Source organism: Chionomys nivalis, chromosome 22, assembly GCF_950005125.1.
Source record: "Chionomys nivalis chromosome 22, mChiNiv1.1, whole genome shotgun sequence".
Lineage (NCBI taxonomy): Eukaryota > Metazoa > Chordata > Mammalia > Rodentia > Cricetidae > Chionomys > Chionomys nivalis.
In genome coordinates, this window is record NC_080107.1 from 7,705,587 (window position 1) to 7,726,437 (window position 20,851).

Here is a 20,851-nt window from a genome sequence, read left to right on the forward strand (position 1 = left end):
CCAAACCCAGTGACTTCAGCATTCTTCCACTGAACTAAATTCCAAACCTTACCTCTTTTCTTAAAAACCACTTTTTTTCATGATCCTTATATCATGGATTTTCATCACAGTCTTCAGCCACCAAATATGTACAAACAGCTGTCAGGAACCCCCTGCCCCTCAAGGGGAGACTGAGAGAGTCACTCAGGGAGACCTTGAACTCCTTTGAGTGCTTGTCCAGCCTCTGCCCTTTGCAGTGTACACAATAAACCCATTAGCTTCTAAGAAGGGTGGGGGCAGGAGAGGAAAAAAGAAGGGAGAATGGAATGGAATGCTCCGCGGAAAGCCAGCTGATCCCACAATGTTTCCCATAAGTCTGGGGCTCTGGAAAACTTCACTTCTACCTGCAAAAGCCATTTGAGCCAAGCTCTTCACTGTTCAGGATGATGGTTGCTGGAGTTATTTGAGTTTGGGGTGGGGGTTAAGCACAAACCAAGACACAGAGGGACAGATACAAAGAGAGAACATGTTTTTGTAGAGGTGGAAAGATGCACATGCCAGGGTAAGCGCGGGTCACATGTATGTTAAGGACAGAGGACGACCTTGGGTGTCATTCCTCCTCAGACATCAGTCACCTTGGATTTTTGAGACAGAGTCTCTCACTGGCCTGGGGTTCACAAATTAGGCTGACTGTGCAGTGATTTGTGTGTCTCCAGCTCCCCAGCACTGGAATTACAGGCAGTGCCATCGTACCAGGCCCCACCTGGATGAAGCCCAGGCTCTCACGCCTGCACATCACGCACTTTGCTGAGCTGTCTCTCCAGCCCCGTTTTCTTAGGAAACACTTACATAGACATCAATAGGAAATTAAACCCAGGGCGTGGTCTCAACTAGATGGTCTCACACACATCTGTATATGAGCAGTACAAATAAGAGTTGGCCGGTTGTTTGGCTGTTTTTGGTTGTGAGCCTAGCCTTTAACGGCTAAGCCATCTCTCCAGCCCTGTTTGGCTGTTTTTATTTATTTATTTTTTAAATATTTATTTATTTATTTATTATGTATACAATATTCTGTCTGTGTGTATGTCTGCAGGCCAGAAGAGGGCACCAGACCTCATTACAGATGGTTGTGAGCCACCATGTGGTTGCTGGGAATTGAACTCAGGACCTTTAGGAAGAGCAGGCAATGCTCTTAACCACTGAGTCATCTCTCCAGCCCTTGGCTGTTTTTAAAAACAAGAGAGAACAGGAAGTTAAGAGGGATGCAAAGGTAAGGGATGGATCTGGGAAGCATTAGGGGAAAGAGTGAGGACAAATGTGATCAAAACATGTATGACATTCTCAAGAATTAATTTAAAAAATTCTATTTTTAAGAAAGAAAGAAAATGAGACTGACTTACTCAAATGAACAACCCCTAAATCTAAAGTTTGCTCACTTTATTTTGGGAAAAACACAAGATAAATAGTAACACCTATACTACCCGTGGTTTGTATGCAAAAACATCGGTACAGAGTCTGCATTTCCTCCGCACCCGTGTACGGCTTTTACAGGCAAATCTCAGAAATAAACAGAATGAAAACGCAAACAGCAGCAGCGTGAATTCATGTGCAGTAAACCTCCAGGTTGAGACGAAGCAACCTAATCTCCGCAAGAAAAACTAATCTTCAGAAGGCATTATTTCAGTTTTGTCTCTTGCTCTTTCAAGCTTCTCAAAGAATGAAGCCTTCAGTTCTTCCTGACAGTTCCCCTCAGCACTATGTCCCACTCACCTGGCCTAGCCCCGCATCCTCCTCACCTGGTTCAGGCCCACATCCCACTTACCCTGCCAAGCGCTGCATCCCACTCACCCCTACCAGGCCCCCATCCCCCTCACCTCGCCCAGCCCCGCATCCCACTCACAGGGCCCAACTTATCCTGAACTGTTGACTTAATCCATTCTCTAAAAGAAGAACACAAGAAATTCAAATTCAAAACAGGTGGTCCTTGTCAGATCATTTGAGTTACTCTACAGGAAAGAATGGCTGTTTAGAGACAGACTTCATCGACTGCTACTGCTGTCTTGCCACTTACACACATATACACACACACATGCACGTGCACACGCAGGCACGCACACATCAAAGCCATCCTTGTATAAAATCTAAAATTCTGGTTGCAGATCTCCTAGCTGGTGTCGTTTCCAAAGCACCGTGCAGCCTGTGATAGTCACAGTGGGAACCCGCCTCTCTGTGGGGTCTCCATCTGCTTCCTGTCAGAGAGAGCCTCCTTGGGGAACCACGGTAAATGTGGAGCACCCACTGCTCCCCCATGGGGTCCAGAGTCTTTTATAATAATCTTTTTTAGGATTAGCGGCTGTTAAACTGGAGCTTGCTTAATTTTCTCCCGAGAAAGGAGGTTTGGAGGATTCCAAAGCTGCAGTTTGGTTTTCGTCTGTGTCTGGATGGATCATCATGTTATTTTAGGAAAAAGCAAACTCAGAATAAACACACAAAGCCACTGTATCCTAAGTACTATGCAAACTTTCCCAAATGAAAATTAGTTAGTGGAATTCCTCCCTTGGTGAGAAGAGCTTGTAATTCATGCAGGAGGTTCATGACTATAAAAGTTGCATTCTAAAGCAAATATTTCTGAGCTCTTGTGATCCAAAGGGGGTTTTTATATTAATCTGTTTTTTGTTTTTGTTTTTAATTTTTACAACTGTGCCCAAAGGCTATTTATTGCCTGCTCATTGAGGGTCCACAGACATGGTCCAATCGTTAAGCAGAGAGCCCACAACACAAGGAGAGGTTTCACTGACCTTCTGTGGGGCAGTTTTGAACACACACTTGGCTGTGAATAACTAGAGTTTCATGGTGGTGAAGGCTGGAGATAGTGACGAACTGAAAATTGAGTGTATGAATCCAGCAGAAATGGACAATGGCCATCTTTATGACCACAGAAACGAAGCCTGGACTAGTCTCCTAGGAACGTTTAACAAGAGAGAAGACTTCCTAAATTCAGACAGGCACACACGTGCACACACACACATGCACACAAAAATAACAAATCCTAAAAACAATGAAAAGGTTTTCTGACCGCTCTAGTCATAAAGCACAAACATGAATTCCGCTACCTCCTCCGTTCTATCTGAAGTGTGCCACACACAAGAGCAGAGAGGGATCTCATTGGCACATGGACGAACTTTATAATATGATGCGTGAGCTGTGTATATGTACACATACAGAAACATACGACATGCCATGTTTAATGTGACATATGCTATGTCAAGCTTTGTGGTTCTATTGCTTAGGATGGGGCTTTATTGGAGAAAATCCATAAATAGTAACAGAGTGTTCTTGGTTTTGACAGCACCTCGGAGATTCCTGAGTGACTGTGGTTGCCAAGACCTCGGCTTAGGTGACCAGAACACAGAATTTCCAGGGAGCATCTGTGGGATGCTGCAGTCTTTGCTGAATGAAGACATTATTTTTATCTGTTAGTGGGTATTTGTCAAGGCCTTCTCTTTGCAGAAAAAAAAAAAGCCCACACTTTGCCATCGATGGCCAAATGCACTTGAGTGTTCCCTGCTAGATTTATGGGAGAATGGTTGAAACCTCCAAACTTCTATCCTGAACTGCAAAGTTGAGAGATAGAGAGTCGTTCACATTTTCTTATAATTCTGGTCCTTGATGATCCAGTGGGGGCGGTTTGTTGTTGTTGTTACTGTTCGGTTTGATTTTGGGGTGTCCATCCCCGATTCATCAAACGCACCAAATTGGACTATCTGGTGGATTACAAATTCCACCAGTAGAGGGGACCTCAATGTTTCAAAACTCACAAGAAAGGGCTGAAGAGCCGCTCCAGGGAACAGGCTTGACACCCCATCCTTCTCTCTCGGAGGAGTGACTTTAAAATGAACCTGCAAGCTTTGGCATCAGTCTGGCAAGGGTGTGGTAGTCACAGCTCAGGGCTCAGCTTTCAGAAGGATCTGGCTGACCACAGTACAGATCTCGAGAAAACAGGGAATGCCCGATGATGGAGACAATTTTTAAACCTCTGCGGCAGCTGTGGGCTGACCGGGTGGGCACCCACTGTGTGCATCCTGTGTGTTTAGGGTTGGGAAGCTTGGCCTTAGAGATCGTGAGTTCTAGCTCTCACTTCCCACAAAGGAGCAGTAAACTCTGAAAAATCTGACCCACAGAAAGTTACTGATGTGGGGACAAGGCTATGAGGTCTGTGTGGAAATGCCATCAACAGCCTAGTTAATGTGCCCTGGGAGCTGGATGACATCGGGCAGATCATCTCTTCCAGCGTCCCTTTTCCCATGAACAAAGACACAGCAAAAGGTAACCGAGTGCTGTCTGGCTTGTGGAGCTTGTCACAAGTGGACAAGGGTGACCTTGTCACAAGTGGACAAGGGCGATCTTGCCCTCTCTCCTTGCAGTCAGTTCTCAGGCCTGTTGCTTTAATTCCTTCATCCTCTTTACATGGAAAAGTGTGGTTCGCGTTTATGAGTGCAGCACGGATCACAATTCAGCCGTACCATAACGAAGATGTGTATCCATCATCACCATGTGTCCGTCACGAACACAGTTATCAGAAAGACAGTCCAGGGGAGCAAGAGCCTGCGTGGAAGTGGGAACACGTGTAGGATCTGCCTTTTCTTTCTCTTCCTTCCTTCCCTCCCTCCCTCCCTCCCTCCCTCCCTCCCTCCCTCCTTCCTTCCTTCCTTCCTTTCTTTAAGAGCTTTTTTTTTTTTGGCTCAGTTGGAGGCTACACACAGTTTATCACAGCTGAGACCCACCCCCCTCGCTGCAGGAGCTTGAGGGAGCTGATTACATCATGCACCTTGGACAGCTGGCAAGATGGCACAGCAAATGAAGGGCTTCCCATGCATACCTAAAGACCAAATGCAACACCCAAAAGCCAAGGGAGAAGGGGAGAACTGACTTCCAAAAGTTGTCCTTCATATTCCCACTCCCCTGTGCTTTTACTCTCTCTCTCTCTTTCTTTCTCTCTCTCTGTCCAAAGTAAAAATAACAAATAGTGTAAAAAAGTAAACATAAACTTGTAAACAGGCAGCATGGTTCATGCCAGTCATCTCAGCACTCAAGAAGCTGTGACAGGACAATCACTGAGAACGTGGAACCGGGCTGGGCTACATAGTGGATAGGGTGTGTGTCCCTGTTTCAAATCAAACGTGTGAACAAAACCAAAGTACGTAAAGGTTCTGTAACAGTGCTGACAAACATAATTCAAGAGGATAAAAAGAAGGAAGCAGAGTTAAACTTGCAGCCACAGCCAAAGATTTTCAGAGGTTGATGGGGTACCATCCCTGCACGGGCCCCACCCCAGGTGCACACTGCAGTCAGGAACAAAGCTCCCCACATTCCAGGATATTGAATTTGGGCTCAGGGAAAGCCAGACATCATGTAATCATGGTTTGGAATTACAGTGTCTAATAAAAGCCCACAAACTTGCCAATTTTTTTTTTTAATCAATTACAAAGCTCTGTGTTTGGAAGAAGGTAGGATGGGAAAGAAACTGAATGTGGGAGAAACCTCTGTACCAGGTCACGTATCTCCAGGGCAGGCGCAGACAAGGGCAGGACTGTCATCCAAGGAAAAGACCCATTTGAAGGGAAGGAAAAAAAAAGAGCGAGCGTGTAGACACCCCTTGTTCAGACGGGTGCATGTTTGGTTTAATCCACTCCTAGCACTGTTGTTAAATCCCTAATAACTAGGAACAAGCGACCACGCCTTTATACCCTATATAAACAAACTGTGCAGGGTTCCAACCATTATGCAACTAGCCATTTCTGTGAGTCTGTGTGCCTTTCCGCGGAGCCTGGTGGCCCGTGGTTAATCCTCTTAGCATGCCTGGCTATGGCTGACTGAGCTGAGGGTCTTCCCCTGTAGCCCATACTGCAGACTGTATGTCTTTCTTGCAGGTTGGGCCTCTTTTAAAATGCAGGTAGGTGTCTGTGCCTTATACACACACACACACACACAGACACACACACACACACCAGCACGTCTTTTGTCTTTTCCCTAAAATCTAGAGCTGTAGGTGCTAAGAATTAATAATTTTAGGATTAACATGAAAAGATTACGTGGAACAAAGATAAGCTTAATCTTATGCTCTTGAGTACACATGTGCCTCGTAAGCCTTACATGGGTGGCCAAAGTGATCTCTGGTGTTTTTACTTCATTTTGTACAAATTTCTCTGGACCTTCATACTTGATATTTCATGAATTAGGATGTGATGTAGACACCAAAGGCCACTGTATGAGAGAGGGGGCAGAGGATGGTGGGTGGGAGGAGAGAGAGAGAGAGAGAGAGAGAGAGAGAGAGAGAGAGAGAGAGAGAGAGAACGTGTGCCGCACTACTTACGTTGAGGTCAGAAGATAACCTAGGGTGTTGGTCTTGCCTCCTTCCTGCTTTGTCTCTTGTTCATGCATGCATATGCCAGGCTAGCTGGTTGGACATGCTCCTGCCTGTCTCCCATCTTCCCACAGAGGTGCTGACTTGACACACATGTGTACTATGGCACCCAGCTTTATGTGGGTCCTGAGGTACAAACTCAGGTCTTCAAGTTTGCACAGCAAATGCTTTAGCGCCCACTGAGCCGTCATCTCCCCAGCTCCTGAAAGGGGTCACTTTGAAAGGATAAAATACAATATAACTACATAATGAGTCATTTCTACAGCCCCAAGCCCATGGACCACAGCAAGAATGAGCAACCTTGCCAACACATGCCCTCGCACAAGAGCAAGGGCAGAAGGACCCTTAAAGGATAAGTAGTAGTCCTTAATAGTCCGGCAGCCTTCCTCTCCCAAAGTTATCTCCTAAGACAGAGCAGACAAGAAACCAACATGGTCCCTACACGAAGTCAGGACTGAGGGCTTCAAGGAGGAGAGGAGGAGGGACAGAAGAAAAAAGGGGGGAAGGGAAAGGTTCCTTGTGAACTGGGGAAAGACTCATCATTGCTGACAATCACAGCGGTCATTGGACAGGAAGGCCAGCACAGTCCAAGAAGGGAAGGTGTATCATGTCTGCACTCACCTGGAGGAGATACAGGACACACCCAAAACAATATGTAAATCAATTATAAAGTCTCTTGTCTGTTTTATAACCCAAAAATGTCTTCCCAAGGACATAGGGGCCATGGCTTGGAACACAATCTTCAAAGAAGAAACCGTCCCTCTCACGTGTGAGCTGCGTACCCTATCCTGTGGGATGACGGGAGCCCGACTCCACTGGCATCCAAACTGTAAAACTACCATCTGTTGAGAAGACACGAGAAGGTGGCGGAAGTCACTTCAAAGAGATGGCTCCATCTCCCTTTCACCCCACTGTTTAAGAATCCTCTGCCCTGTTTCAACAGAGTTGAATTCAGACCGAGTGCTGGCCTCTTTCATCAACTGCAACAGCCTTTTCATGCCTGCTTAACTTTGCCTGGTGCCAGTCTTGTGCTGGCATCAATACCGTAAATACATCGATGCCAAGATGTGTTGCATTCCCGCAATCCCTGTTTTATAAAACCATGACTAAATCACATTAGGCAATGTGCCTGTTATTGTGTGCATCTTCCTGGGTTTGGGGAAGGCACGTCTGAGTTCAGGTCGACAGTGGGGAAAAGGAAGCATTGTCGGGAAGAAGGAAGAGGGTAGCTGGAGCTGCCCTCTGCGGGTTTACTGAGTTTCCTCCTCCAAAACCTGATAGAGTCCTTCGCTCAGCTCACATCGGGCACTGTCTGAGGCATTTTACTAATATGATCTCAATGAACTAAAAAAAACTCTTTGGAACAGCTTTGGTGTTGTTATCATTTTGTTTTATTAATAGCCCAGTGTTTTCAGGCAAGGCACATCTCTTCCATCATGGACAGCTTGACTTGACTTGCTCAAGCTCACACAACTGTTGAGCATAGGATGCTGGCGTTTGGTTCTGGTGCCAATCATACTACTAGATTTCACCATAAGAACAGAAGAATACTGGAGCGAGTCTTTCTCCGTCCAGTCAGCTCCCAAATAACAGCACAGAGACTTATTAATTATGAAAACTCAGCCTTAACTGAGCTCTTATAACTTAAATTAACCCATTTATATTAATCTATGTTTTGCCTCATGGCTTTTTACCTTTCATTCTGTTTGTCCAGCTCCCTCAGTGTCTCGTTGGCATCTCTCTCACACCTAGCATCAATCCGAATTCCTCTCTTTTTTCCCCCAGAAATCCCGCCTATCTCTCCTGCCTCCCTATTGGCCATTCAGCTTTTCATTACACCCCTCACAGCAGCACACCTTCACAAAGTGTACAAATATCCCACAACAGAACATCAAGGTGTGGAGACAGGCCCCAGCAGATCTACTCAGGTATCCGGGTCTAAAGTCTCTACCAGGGAGGGATTTCCTTTTTCAGAGCTAAGAGCCCACCGCATCTGCAGCATCACCATGCAGTCTTTCATCTCACAGACTTGGACAGGCGCATTTGGTTCCTCTCCCACTGGCTCCCCAGGTCAGAGGAGATTTCCATACAAAGCCACGTCAGAGCTTTCCTGTAAGTCTTCTGACTGTGAGCCCAAACCCAGAGGCTCCCAGAGAAGAACCTGTTTCTCTGCAGTGTGCCACGGTGACAGTCTCTGAGAGCAAATAGTGGGTCATTTTCTCTGTGCAAGGTGCCCTTGGCTGAACTGGCAGTTGTGACAGCCCTTGCCTAGTGGATCCTGAACCCAACAGGCCCAGCACCTGTTCGGCTCCCTGCTTGCTCCTTCCACTCTTTCCAACTTTCTTCACTCCCCTACTGTTTTAAAAGGAAAAGACCCAGCCAGGTGGTGGTGGTGCACATCTTTAATCCCAGCACTTAGGAGGCAGAGGCAGGTGGATCTCTGTGAGTTTGAGGCCAGCCTGTCTACAGAGTGAGTTCCAGGACAGCCAAGGATACATAGAAAAACCCTGTCTCAAAAAGCCAAAAAGAAGAAGGAGGAGGAGGAGAAGAAGAAGAAGAAGAAGAAGAGGAGGAGGAGAAGGAGAAAGGGAGAAAGGAAGGAAGAAAGAGAGAGAGAGAGAGAGAGAGAGAAGACCCACGACCGAGCCACCACTGCTTGCACAACAAAAGAAAGAAAGCCAAATGGAATTGCACATGAATGTAAGCCATGGCTACTTCCCTGGGATCTCCAAGTTCCCAGAAGAGTTACAAAGGTGTTGTACATGGACAGCTTCAGTCCAGGCGTAAGGAGACGAAGCCAGACAGGCACTCCCAGTGGGCAGCATCATTCTCCGGGACTCCCTTTCTCCATCTTTGGAAAGCCAACCCTGTATCTGCGCCTTGCAGCCCCCCAGGGCTGTTAGAAAGCTCAAATGAAATAACGTCTGTAAAGCACTTAGTAAACTGTAAAACGCCTTACAAATGTAAGGGATTCCTATAAACCGCAATACAGCGATGCTTTATGCTTTTATAGAGCTGCTGGCTGGAGCTGCAGGAAGGGGAATCCCTCTGGTGATTTGGATTTTGGAAACAGGAGGGCTTGGGCCAGCCTGCTTGCCAGGTCCTGGCACCAGCTGTTTATTCCATCTCACTCAGCACCGCACATATGGCCGCAGCGGGCCTCCTGCAGAGCTGACAATGTGCCCCACTGAGTCTGAGCTCAGCCAGCAAGGAGTCTTCACTCCGCCCTGGTGGTGTCTGACTAGCCAAGTCTAACACCTAGGGAACAGAGACCTCAACGCCTTGCATTTCCCCGCCGAAGCGTTTGAGCTGGTTTTCTGTTGGTTTTGTAGATGAGAATTTCCCCTCCTTAGCAACCAGAACTATTCAGATTCTCACTATAAAAAACCTGCCTGTGAGCAACCTGAAAACCCCGGATGTTGCTCTCTTAGAGCTTTGCTGGGATTGTAAAGGCAATGACAGAAATGTCTGCCCAGGGCCTGGGCTTGCACCAGCTCCAAAGACACTGTGGGCCGCAGGCAACGAGGCAACACCAACCCACACTGGCAACAGAGTGGGCCCCTGAGGACTCTCCTTGGTGCTGTGGTCAAGCCCGCGACGGATGCTCCCAAACACCAAAGCGCAGCGGCCTCCTGTCCACTACCTCTCACCGCTCCCTGAGATCATTTTGTGTCCAAGCACTACTCCTGGCTTGTAAATGTCACGAGGAATTATGAACATTTGTGGGAAAGAAACAGTTTGACTAATTTCCTGTTCAACAAAGCAAACACACCACCCCGCGTATTCAGGATCTGGTGCTGACAGCCAGGTTGTGGCAAGCTTCAAGGTTATAGGATCATAAATGGGATTAGATAAGCCAGACAGTGTGGCTCGGGCCCTAGCGCTCTCAAAGTATGAAAATTCCACTGGGAAACGGACAAATAGTCTTGAAGGGAGAGTAAGCGCTAGCAAACCCACAAAGAGAAAAGAGTAAGTACTGCTAAGGTGGTCATGGGGACTCAGTCGCCTGGGGAGGGGGTGTTTCTAGAAGACACATTAGAATGAAGAAACATTTTAAAATGCAAGACAGAAGCAGGTCATGATATAAAACACAGAATCTTTCCATTTGAGTCAAGTGTGGCCCATCAAGTTTTCAAAAGAAAAAGATGAAGAAAAGGCACGGAAGAGAGCCGAACTGATGGCAAGAACCGGGACTTCCAGAGAGCAGAATGCATTGCGCCACATGGCTGCCTTTGCATTTTAAATTATGTTTCTTTTTTAATTGACCAGATTAATTATCCCCACCTTGCCACTTGGCAGGTAGGGTCACGGTTCCCTTTCACCGCATTAGTGAACCTATTCACGCTTCCTCCGTGTAATTACGGCTGTGAGTTACAGGTCACACTCCGAAACTGGCTTAGTGGACGACCAGCTTAGTCTTTATTAAAGAAAATCTGTGACGTCGGGCATTCCTCACTGTCAGAGGGGAGTGGTGACTTCATTCCTTTTGTTTTGTCCAGGAGAAATACAGACTTGTGAAGGTGACAGCATCAGTAGATCCTTACAAAGCAGCTGACAGATTCGTGTTCAAGACTCTCTATTAGCCGGGCGGTGGTAGCGCACACCTTTAATCCCAGCACTTGGGAGGCAGAGGCAGGCGGATCTCTGTGAGTTCGAGACCAGCCTGGTCTACAAGAGCTAGTTCCAGGACAGGCTCCAAAGCCACAGAGAAACCCTGTCTTGAAAAACCAAAAAAAAAAAAAAAAAAAAGACTCTCTATTGCCATGAAAATCCTGGCCAAGTTCTTTCGTGAGCTATTTGAAAAGAAATAGTTTTGGAGATGCTGTTAAGTTAATTGAGAAAAATATATTGCCATCTTTCATTATCTTTGTTTCTAGGCCATTCAGGAAACCCTGAAGACATTAAAAGGTACTCAGTACTTGGACTAACAGCAGCTAAACGCAGCAGAGAAGGTTTGGTCTGTGGGGTCTACAGCCCCCAAGAGAGCAAGTTTTAAGAAAAAGCCAAACCAAAACTGTCATCTGAAACATTTGGTTTCGTTCAGGAGTTCTGGATCTCAAGTTGACTCCCAGTGTTAAAACATTTCATCTCTCCAGCACCTGAATGGGATTTGTCCTGTAAAAATGAGTCTGGCAGGAAGGCCTGAGCATGGGAGAAACTGACAGATATTTCCACACCGCTCATGTTTGCTTGGCATGGTGGCACACACCCATACACCTGGCCTGTTCAAGGTGGCCCTGGGCTGCAAAGACCCTGTTTGTGTAGTAGGAGCTGCGGGCCTCTTCCCACAGCCCGGCTCCCGCATGGTTAGCTTTATACCCAAAATAACAACACACGCATGGTATTCTTTTAAACACTGCTTGACCCATTTCTGTTCATATGTGTAGCACCCAAGGTGCGCTTACCAGGAAGATTCTAGCCTACATCCATCCTGGGTTGGAGTTTCATCACGTCCGCTCTGGAGAGGAGAGCATGGCGTCTGTCTCTGAGAGGAGCTGCCTTGCATCTGAGCTCACTTCCTCTTCCTCCCAGCATTCTATTCTGTTTACTCCACCTATCTAAATTCTGCCCTATCAGATGGGCCAAGGCAGTTTCTTTATTAGCCAATGACCTTCCTCCATCATTTCCCCTTTTTCTGTTTAAACAAAAAGGAAAGGCTCTAACATAGCAAAATTACATATAGCAAAACAGTTATCAAGTAAGAATTACAGTTACAATATTTACATCTATTTTATCTTTATCATAACTAAAGAAAACTATAACTATCTATCTATTCTTCAACTCTATCAAAGACTCCAGAAGGATATAATATTACCTAAGCAAACAAGAAATAAGCAACTTCTAAACTCTAGAAATGACAGAGACATCTCGCTGCCTTGACAGTCACCCAAAGTTTCTCTGTACCGTTGGGGCATCCATCTTCGGCCTAAAGGCCCACAGTTTCCAGCACACATTTCCATGAAGCAGGAAATTTCAAAGTCAGTTCAGTCACTATCTGCTGTGTCCTGCAGAATGTCTCGCAGACTCCTTCATGAATCAGGAACCCTGAAAGATCATCTCACCTTAGGCAAGTTCAGTAGTCCTCTCTCTGTGGGTTCTCTGTGTCCAGTTTATGCAACAGTCCAGGCAAGAGCAGTTTCTTGCCCAAATGGCTATCAAACTCCATAAGGTGCCTCTTCGATGCCTATCTTCTTCTTGAAGTAGATTGGTGCTGCCAGGAGCAGACGTGTCTCATTGTCATGAAAAACCCTAAGTTATTAAAACATTTAAAATACCATATTCTCTAGCCTTTGAAAGATATGATGAATGCCTAGCTGAAATATATGCATGCACATCTAGAAAATCTAACTAACATGACTACAAACTTGACTATTACTGATAATTATCCATTAACAACCTATATACATTACATTTTTAAGTGAACTACACAATCACAATACCTTAATCAATATCAGAAATACATATACATATAATAAAATTGACCTTAAATTAATATCAGTAAACCAAGATTCATATCAATGTAAATTATTCACATCTATATGTTTGGACGAGGCAGAGTGGCGTGAGTTTGAATAGGAGCTCAAAGAGCGGAGGCAGCCCTGCCTGCCTCGCCGCTTGTCACGTGGTTCAGGGTTCAGTCCTCCCCTATTGAAAGGGAAATCGCCAATGGAGCCAGGCTCTGGGCACAGTGCAGAGGCTGGACTTTGAGGTGGAGCTTTTACAAAATAAAGCCCGAGTAAATAAGATCCCAAATCCTAAGTCCAGGCATCTCTGTGAAGGTCTATGAAGCACCCAGCTGGCAGTGGGAGTGGCCCCAGCTGACCTCACCCTCGCCATGACTCTGCCTTGATGATTAAACCTGAGTCCGGCAGAATCTTTGGACCACTTGAGTTATCAATTTCTCTCTCCATAAATTCCATTAGAAATGGTCATTTCAAGAAAGAGAAGTGACACTTTTGACTCCTTAAAATAATCACATTGCTCCTTTACCCTAGACATACATCCAATCTTGGTAAGGCAGCCATTTCCACGTCCTCCTGCAATGGGGCATGGCGGGCAGATGTAGACAGATCTCTGCTAGCATCTGCTTTTTCGTGTACCATCATTAGGACCTTGAATAAGTTATTAGACACCTGAGGATTCTAGCTATCTCATCTGCTTACCCATTCTGTTACCCAGAAACATATCACCACTGTTTTATGTTCAAAGCTTGGAATTACTGGGTTTTCATTCACATACATGGAAGTGGGTTTTGTTCTGTAAAGAAAGCCTCCACTGGCACAGTAAACCCCATTCAAGACCAGACAGAAAGGGCTAAAAGGCTCCAGCCCTGCGTGAGCTCCAGATGGCTAGCAGCTCTGAGCAGTTATATCTACTGTCCACCTCTGGCCCTCAGCCTGATGGTAAGGGGAGCTCTGGCTCATCATCAGACAGCTGTTAGCACATCTGTCTAGATAGAATTTAGTAGAGTCGATCTGGGAGCCAGCCTGAACTGCTTCCTCTTCCTTGAAGCTTTGGGCTTCGCCTAGACATATATCAGGACTCAGGTTAAAGGCCTGGTAGATTGCCACACAGCCCACTGATCTGGAACGCAACCCGAGGAAGAGGCAGAGGAATACAACCATGCTCAGTGTTGATCTCCAGACCCTCAAACACCCAGAAACACCAAATTCTCAGCTTTATGTTCACTGACAAGAGCGGTATTGTGGTGTTGAGTGCTCATGGAACAACACCCGGAACTGGAACTGGCCTATGTGTACCTGACCTCCGAGGGTACCTGCCCCTCTCCCATCTGAGATATGAAGATGATTAACCAGAAGCATGTCCATTAGACAGCCACCATCCTGCAGGGTTTGACCATTATTACCTGGCATACATTAACTCCACTTCATGAATTCAGATCTTTGAGGATACCTACCTGGTTTGAGGAAGAACATCTAAGGCCGCCTTCAAAAAATGTTCGCTGAGATGAAATGCATAAGATAAATAGATTACATGCCAGAGCTAGAAAATGTGAAATACCTCTAGTTCCGACCAAGGGGCCCGCGGAGGTGTGTGCGGTTTCCACTGCTATCCCGATGCAGTGGGCGTCTCTAGGGACCCGTTACGTTTATTGTTAAAATATTTATTTTGCTCACCAGGCTTCCTCCAAAATGCATGTGGTCCCCTGGAAGGAGTTACTGTTGCCTTTGAGGCTGCTTCACATCGCCAAGTCAAATGATGGCTGTGGGCACAGGTGGTCTTAAAGAAGGTGAGAAGTCCTGTTCTTTAAAGCTTGAAGGCAGAGGTGGGGGAGAGGAAGAGGAAAAAGCAGAGAGCTAAGAACTGATTCAGCTGCCAACAGATGTTCTACCGTGGCTCCTGGTCGCCAGAGAAACTGATGGAGGTGAGGTTTTTAAGTGGCTACAGACATCCCTAAATGTGACAAGGGGGGACATTCGGTATAGCCCCAAACCATTGCCAGAGGCCCGCTCCAGGGCCCCAGACTGGGTCTACCCCCATCGGGCAAGTCACCTCTTCATGGCCTGGAAGATGGCTCTGATGGCCACGTCCATCTGGCAGAAATGACAAGGTGGTGAGCTGTCGGGCCAGCTGCTATTAAAGGTTCTTTGTAATCTCCTGGCACTGGCAGCACCGGCTGAAAGGCTCTCCAGGCTGCCCTGGCACTCAGGCCTGGCACTTCAGAGTAGCTCTGTCTGCAGAGCCTAGGTAATGGCACCTCAGAAAACAATGTGGAGAAAGCTAATGCCATGTTGGCGAAGCTCACCCGAGGCCAGCTCCATCTGTCCCTACCTCTCTTTATAGATTTCTACTTTCTATTTCTCTTTAGAAGTCAGAGTCTTTGGTAGCCTTTCTGTGCCCTCACTGGGAAAATACCATGGATGGCAACACCCACTTTCAGTCTGACAGTGGGCAAGGCATCTGAACCAGGTCCCGGAAGAATCCTCAGCTAAGGCTAGGATAGAGGATGGCGTCTTGACTTAAGGAGATACAACCTACTTGTTTGCCTCAAAGGAGCACTGAGATCGGCACAGATCATGTGGTGTTCATCTTGGGGCAGGAGGAGTCATGTTACATCTGCTCTGAAGCCCAAAGTGACCTTGGAACTTGGGCCCCAGCTAGGGGGTGCCTTAGTTGTAAGCAATAGGAAGCAAGTCCATTAAGTACTGAAAGGATATAGCGTAGCTCAAAATATCAAAAGAAAGACTGAGTACTTTAGCCTGAGAAAGAGTTGAAACAGGAGGTATTGTACACAATTAGCACAACCAAAGCCATGTTAGGACACCAAGGCATCATTCTGACCTAAGAACCTACCATGTAGACCCTAACACACCTACCAACATGAAAACAAAGACCTAGTCCATCGTATTCCACGGTTATGAAAAGATCCCTAAATGTCCTAACCTTGCTTTTTGATTTCTGTAGTTTCACATATTGCTGTTATATATAGCTAATTAAAGCATGCCAACCAGGGTATGGTTTTTGTACATCAAAAGCCAAAATAGTAAGATTTTCAGCTACACAATTTGGGCAAGTTCCCTGGGTAGCCTGCTGACTGGTGAATAAAGACTATGGCTTAATTCTGGGTGCTTTCTGAAGAGTTACCTAACAACAGTTTGGGATCAAGAAGACCAGTCACGAAGTAGAGACTGAATCCTTTAAATTCTAGATGATTTTCCATCCCAATATCAACCACTCAGGACTCCTGGTAAACCTAACTGACTGTATTTACATCAAATGAGCCAAGCAAAGCTGATCACATTGGCTTAGTTTGATTGACAGGCACATCCTGACTTTACAGAGCAAGGGGTGGGAAAGACGTTTCCAAAATATGACAGGCGTCAGTCCTCCAGAGAAGAGAACCCTTTCTTCAGGGCCATGTTCGCTCTTACTTGTCAACAATCAGATTCTACCATGAGGAAAATGACAGCTCTCAAAAATGTCAAAGACAGGTGAGGATCCTGATGTCAGCAGTTGAATGAATTATGAAAGGGAGACCTGGAGCTGTTCTCTATTACCTTGAAAACTTAATAAAGGAATTACAGCATTCACCCAAGCCAAAAGCTTAGACGTCACCCACAAACCTCCACTGTTTTCCCTCTTCCCCCCTAAATCAAATTGGAAACAGGTTTTCTTCTGTCTTACATCTTGGTCTGACTACCAAGGCCCCAGCTTTTCAGCTGTCTAGACCACAGTTGCTCAGCAAGTCTCCCTGGTTACAGGTTTTCCCACCGGGGCTTCCCACCCTGCCACTGAAGGGATCTGTTGGGAACCTAAATGTTTCTGTAATGTAGAAGAACCTTGCACGCAGACAGGGTCTGAGGCTCGCTGTCCTAGCCTTCGTCGAGTTTCCCCTCCTTCAGAGTGTTCACCTGAAGTCTTCCACCTACACAACTGCAGCAAAGACGCAGGAAAACAAGTAGCCCCCGCATTCAGTGCTGTGTGATGATTAAATTCTCCTCCCCTTCTTCTTCCCCAGACATCAGACATTAACAGTCCAACCTCCCAGGCTACAGCATATGAAGACATGTTTTCTATGGAGATAATAAGACCAAAGGAGGTCATTGCAGTGGGGATCTAATGCAATATAGCTAGTGTCCTTGTATGAAGACAGCAGAACTTACTACCTGCTGCAGAAAGTCACAGAGAGGTGACTATCTACAAACCGCGAAGACTGCCCTTCCCAGCACTGTCCTTCGGGCCTGCAGCAAGAGCACAATGGTAGAGAGCGATTCATGCACATGAGGCCCCGGGTTCAACCCGCAACACTGCAAAACCAAAACAAATAACCAAAACCTGCTCTTGCATTTTCTCCTCTGCTGGCACTGGGAACCCAGTGGGTACAGGCAAGCAGAGGGAAGTTAATAAGCTACACACAGCTGTGCGGGTCCCTCCTGAATCTCATTGCTGCATTTTCTATTTCCCAGGATGCCCGGGTCCCTCTGTCACTCTGGCTGGTCCCTGGCAGCCGAAGCACCCGTGGTTACCTTCCAGTTTAGGATAATGTCCCGTACCAAGGAACCAGCCACAGGACAAGGGACTGGGATCTTGAATTTCCTGAGACAGACATTTCCTTGCAGCCTGATGGAAGCCGTTAGAACCCAGTCTTTTCCTTGACTTGTTCAGAGTAGAGCTGCATATACGCTTCATGTCACATTCTGGGCATGAAATAGTCTGCTTCCTGCAAAGAAGGACAGGGCATCACAGCAGAGAAGAAAGAGAAGGAAGCAGGGGGTCTCCGAGGAGTCGAGCTGGCCTTCTCAGACGCTCTACTAAACATACACAAGCACAAAGGCAGGCAGCCCACAGCTTGCACTGCCACCAGAACAAGATCACAGTTCTCAACAATGCTGTGCCCACAAAGTGATGCTGGCCGAATCAAACAGGTCGGGAGCCTTCCCAGCAGACTTTGCTATCTTTCACGGTCGGCAGCCCTTCTTGTGGCAATCTGCAGAAAGGGAAGGAGCAATGGTATCCACACATCACTGGCTCTTAACTGTTTCTCTTGGTGGCAAACATGGCAGCCAAGTAGTTTCTACCCTGCAACCGAATCAAAGAATTTAAGAAAAAAAAAATGTTCTTAAATGTCAAGACCCATAATGCTCCAGGGCCACATGTAATGAAGTTACAGCCTCTGATGTCAACAGCTTCCAGGCTGGTCTAGCGCTTTTACAAACACATTCCAGAACAGCCAACCTGATCTGGTGTTGACACAGGCTCACAACTGTCAGAGGCAGTAGTTTTCAATTTATGGATGTCATAAAGCTTTGGCAATCTGATCACTACTATGTGCTGTGTTTCTGATGGTAAGCAGGAGGTGAGAGGCTGGGGGACACTGGCAATGGGTGTGATCTCATGGGGGAGAGATGTGTAATGATTTCTAGGATTTAGAAGCAGCCTAGGTAGGAACCAAGGGGCGTTAGCTGACTCTAGAAGACTCCGTTGGTCAGGCAACGAGAATTAGTTACAACCCACACTGTGGGAGGCATGTCGTGGGGTTGAGTACTGAGTGTACTGAGCCAGGAAACGCGGAGCACCTGCTCTGTGTTTACACTCGAGTGTGTAAGTGCAGCACATGCCTTGGGATTAGTGCCAGTCTCTTTGGATGGGTTTCTCACAGTTTTCCAAAGCAGGGTCATCCAGGGAACTGAAATCCATGAAATGGGTAAACATAGTACTAACACCGAGACCAAGGGACTGCAGAAGTTAGGCATGTCTGCTGAAGAATGGAGGTGGGGAAGCTGGGGGAAAGGCTCTGTAAGCAAAGTGTTCACCGGACATGAGTTCAAATCCTTAGCACTCACATAAAAAAAAAAAGTACAATGACAAGAACCTGTAACCCCAGCATTGCAAAGACGGAGACAGGAGGATCTCAAGGGTGTCTTGACCAGCCGGTCTAGTCAGATTAGTGAACTCTAGGTTCAGTGAGAGACTTTATCTCAAAGAATAAGATAGAGCATAACTGAGAAGCCAGACTTAGACTTCTGTTTTACACATGCATCCATGCACACCCACATAAATACACACACACAACCCTCCAAAGGAGTACCATGAGGGCATAATATTAATGTACTTGGAGTCACATCCGCATATTTGTTACCAGGTAATGCCTACCTTTAAAAAAAATACAGGTACCTAAATACGTATCAGATTGACTGAACCAAACCAGTGACATCAGAGCCAAGGACGGTCATCTGACACTTCTGGGGATGCACAATGGTACAGATACTTCTGAAGGTGACGTGACAGCTTCTTACCTACTTACAAAGCTAAAACCAAAAAGATCAAATGGCTACATGCTGAAACAGCAGAACTTTTCAGTTCCTGTTCAAAGAAGTTGGAAACATGTCCACACACAGCCCTCTACGTGGATCTCTAGACTGTGGCTGTTGGTTGTCGTTTCTATCAGGACTTTGGATTTACTGTATTTGCAGACCATTTTCAGGCCTTGAATGGAAAAGGCAGAGTCAAAGATACCCAGTTGTCCAGGGGTTCTCAGACCCTTTGATACAGTTCCTCCCCAAAGGGGTGACAGCCCACAGGTTGAGGACGGCCGCAGCTGTCCAATGTGTCATTTTAAACAGTGTGGGGAAGCCGAGGGTGACATCTTTGTTTATTGTTGCGCTCTCTGGTGTGCTGGCAAAAGGGATTGCTGGCTCCGGCAGGCACAGGGGTGAGTCCAGCACCGAGCTTGGTCTTTCACTGTAGCAGCTCTGGACCTTGAATGATGAGGAGGTGAGATGGGACTGGAGATGGGGACGTCTCTGTTGTCTGTCTTCCCTCTTTTGTGAAAATTTGAGAGTGAAGAATATCTGGCCTGAAAACAATTTAGAGAAAAAAGAAAAATCCATCCAATGATGCCCATTGGAAAAAGGGCCTGTAAGGTCTTAAGTCAGCTCCTCAGGCTATTTGCCAAGCCTGAAGTCAGGGTGTCAGTGTCTTCTTTCTCTGGAGGGAGACGTTCATTAGTGCTCGACCCCAAGTTCTACCAGGGCATGGGAGCAGTGGCTCTTACTGCCAACCCTAAGGGTCAGGTAGCCTGTTTCTGTGACGGTTGGAATTAGCTGTCAGCTTGGCACCTAGCTGACCTGTATATATGTCTGTACACCACACACATGCTTAGTGCCAAGGAGGCACTGGATCCCCTGGAACTGGAGTTTCAGACGGTTGTCAGCCATCACCTGGGTAGAGTAAGAAGATTAAAACACAGTTTGGGGACCCTTACCCAAAAGGGCCACAGTTCTCAACTAAGCCAGCCAAATTATCCAAGCCGGAGCCTTTTCCCAGCTTTTCCACTGCCTAGTGTTGCCAACCACGCTTTCCACTGTTTTCAAGAGGGATGGATCTAAGTCCTCCACAAAGGCAGAAGGAAACAATAGGAAATACTTGTCAATTCAAAAAGAAGTTATTACAAACGTGCTTAATAAAACACATGTAATATAAGTCCACTTAATAAAGCTGTAGCTTAAAGTGAGACGCGGGGAACCTGCTTCGTTTTTATTGACGCTGAATTTATGACTTTGGCTTATTGGCTTATGTTCTAAGAAGTTAATTCAGTCTCCAGCTAATATGCCCACAAAGAAAGCAGGTGGGTCAGCTGTGCATGCGCCTCACCAGCTTCACGAGTGGTGAGGCAGGTTTTCGCTAACCTTGGCTTGCCTCAGCCCCCTCCTCTAAACCAACCAACACCACCACTAAAAGCAGAAAATTCCAAAAGACTCCTAACTTCATCAGCATTGGTTTTCCATAAATATGAACTGAACTTTTGATTTTTTTTTTTTTTTTTACTATAACCCTGCAATGAATCTCATTTCAGATTCCCCACCTCGCTTTCTCTTGATAGCCCCTCTTTTCTGGACGATCGCTTCCATTTTCTCCCAACTGTGATGGAGGAGTATTGGCTCAGCTACTTTTCCCATGATATCCCGAGATACCCTGGCAAAAGCA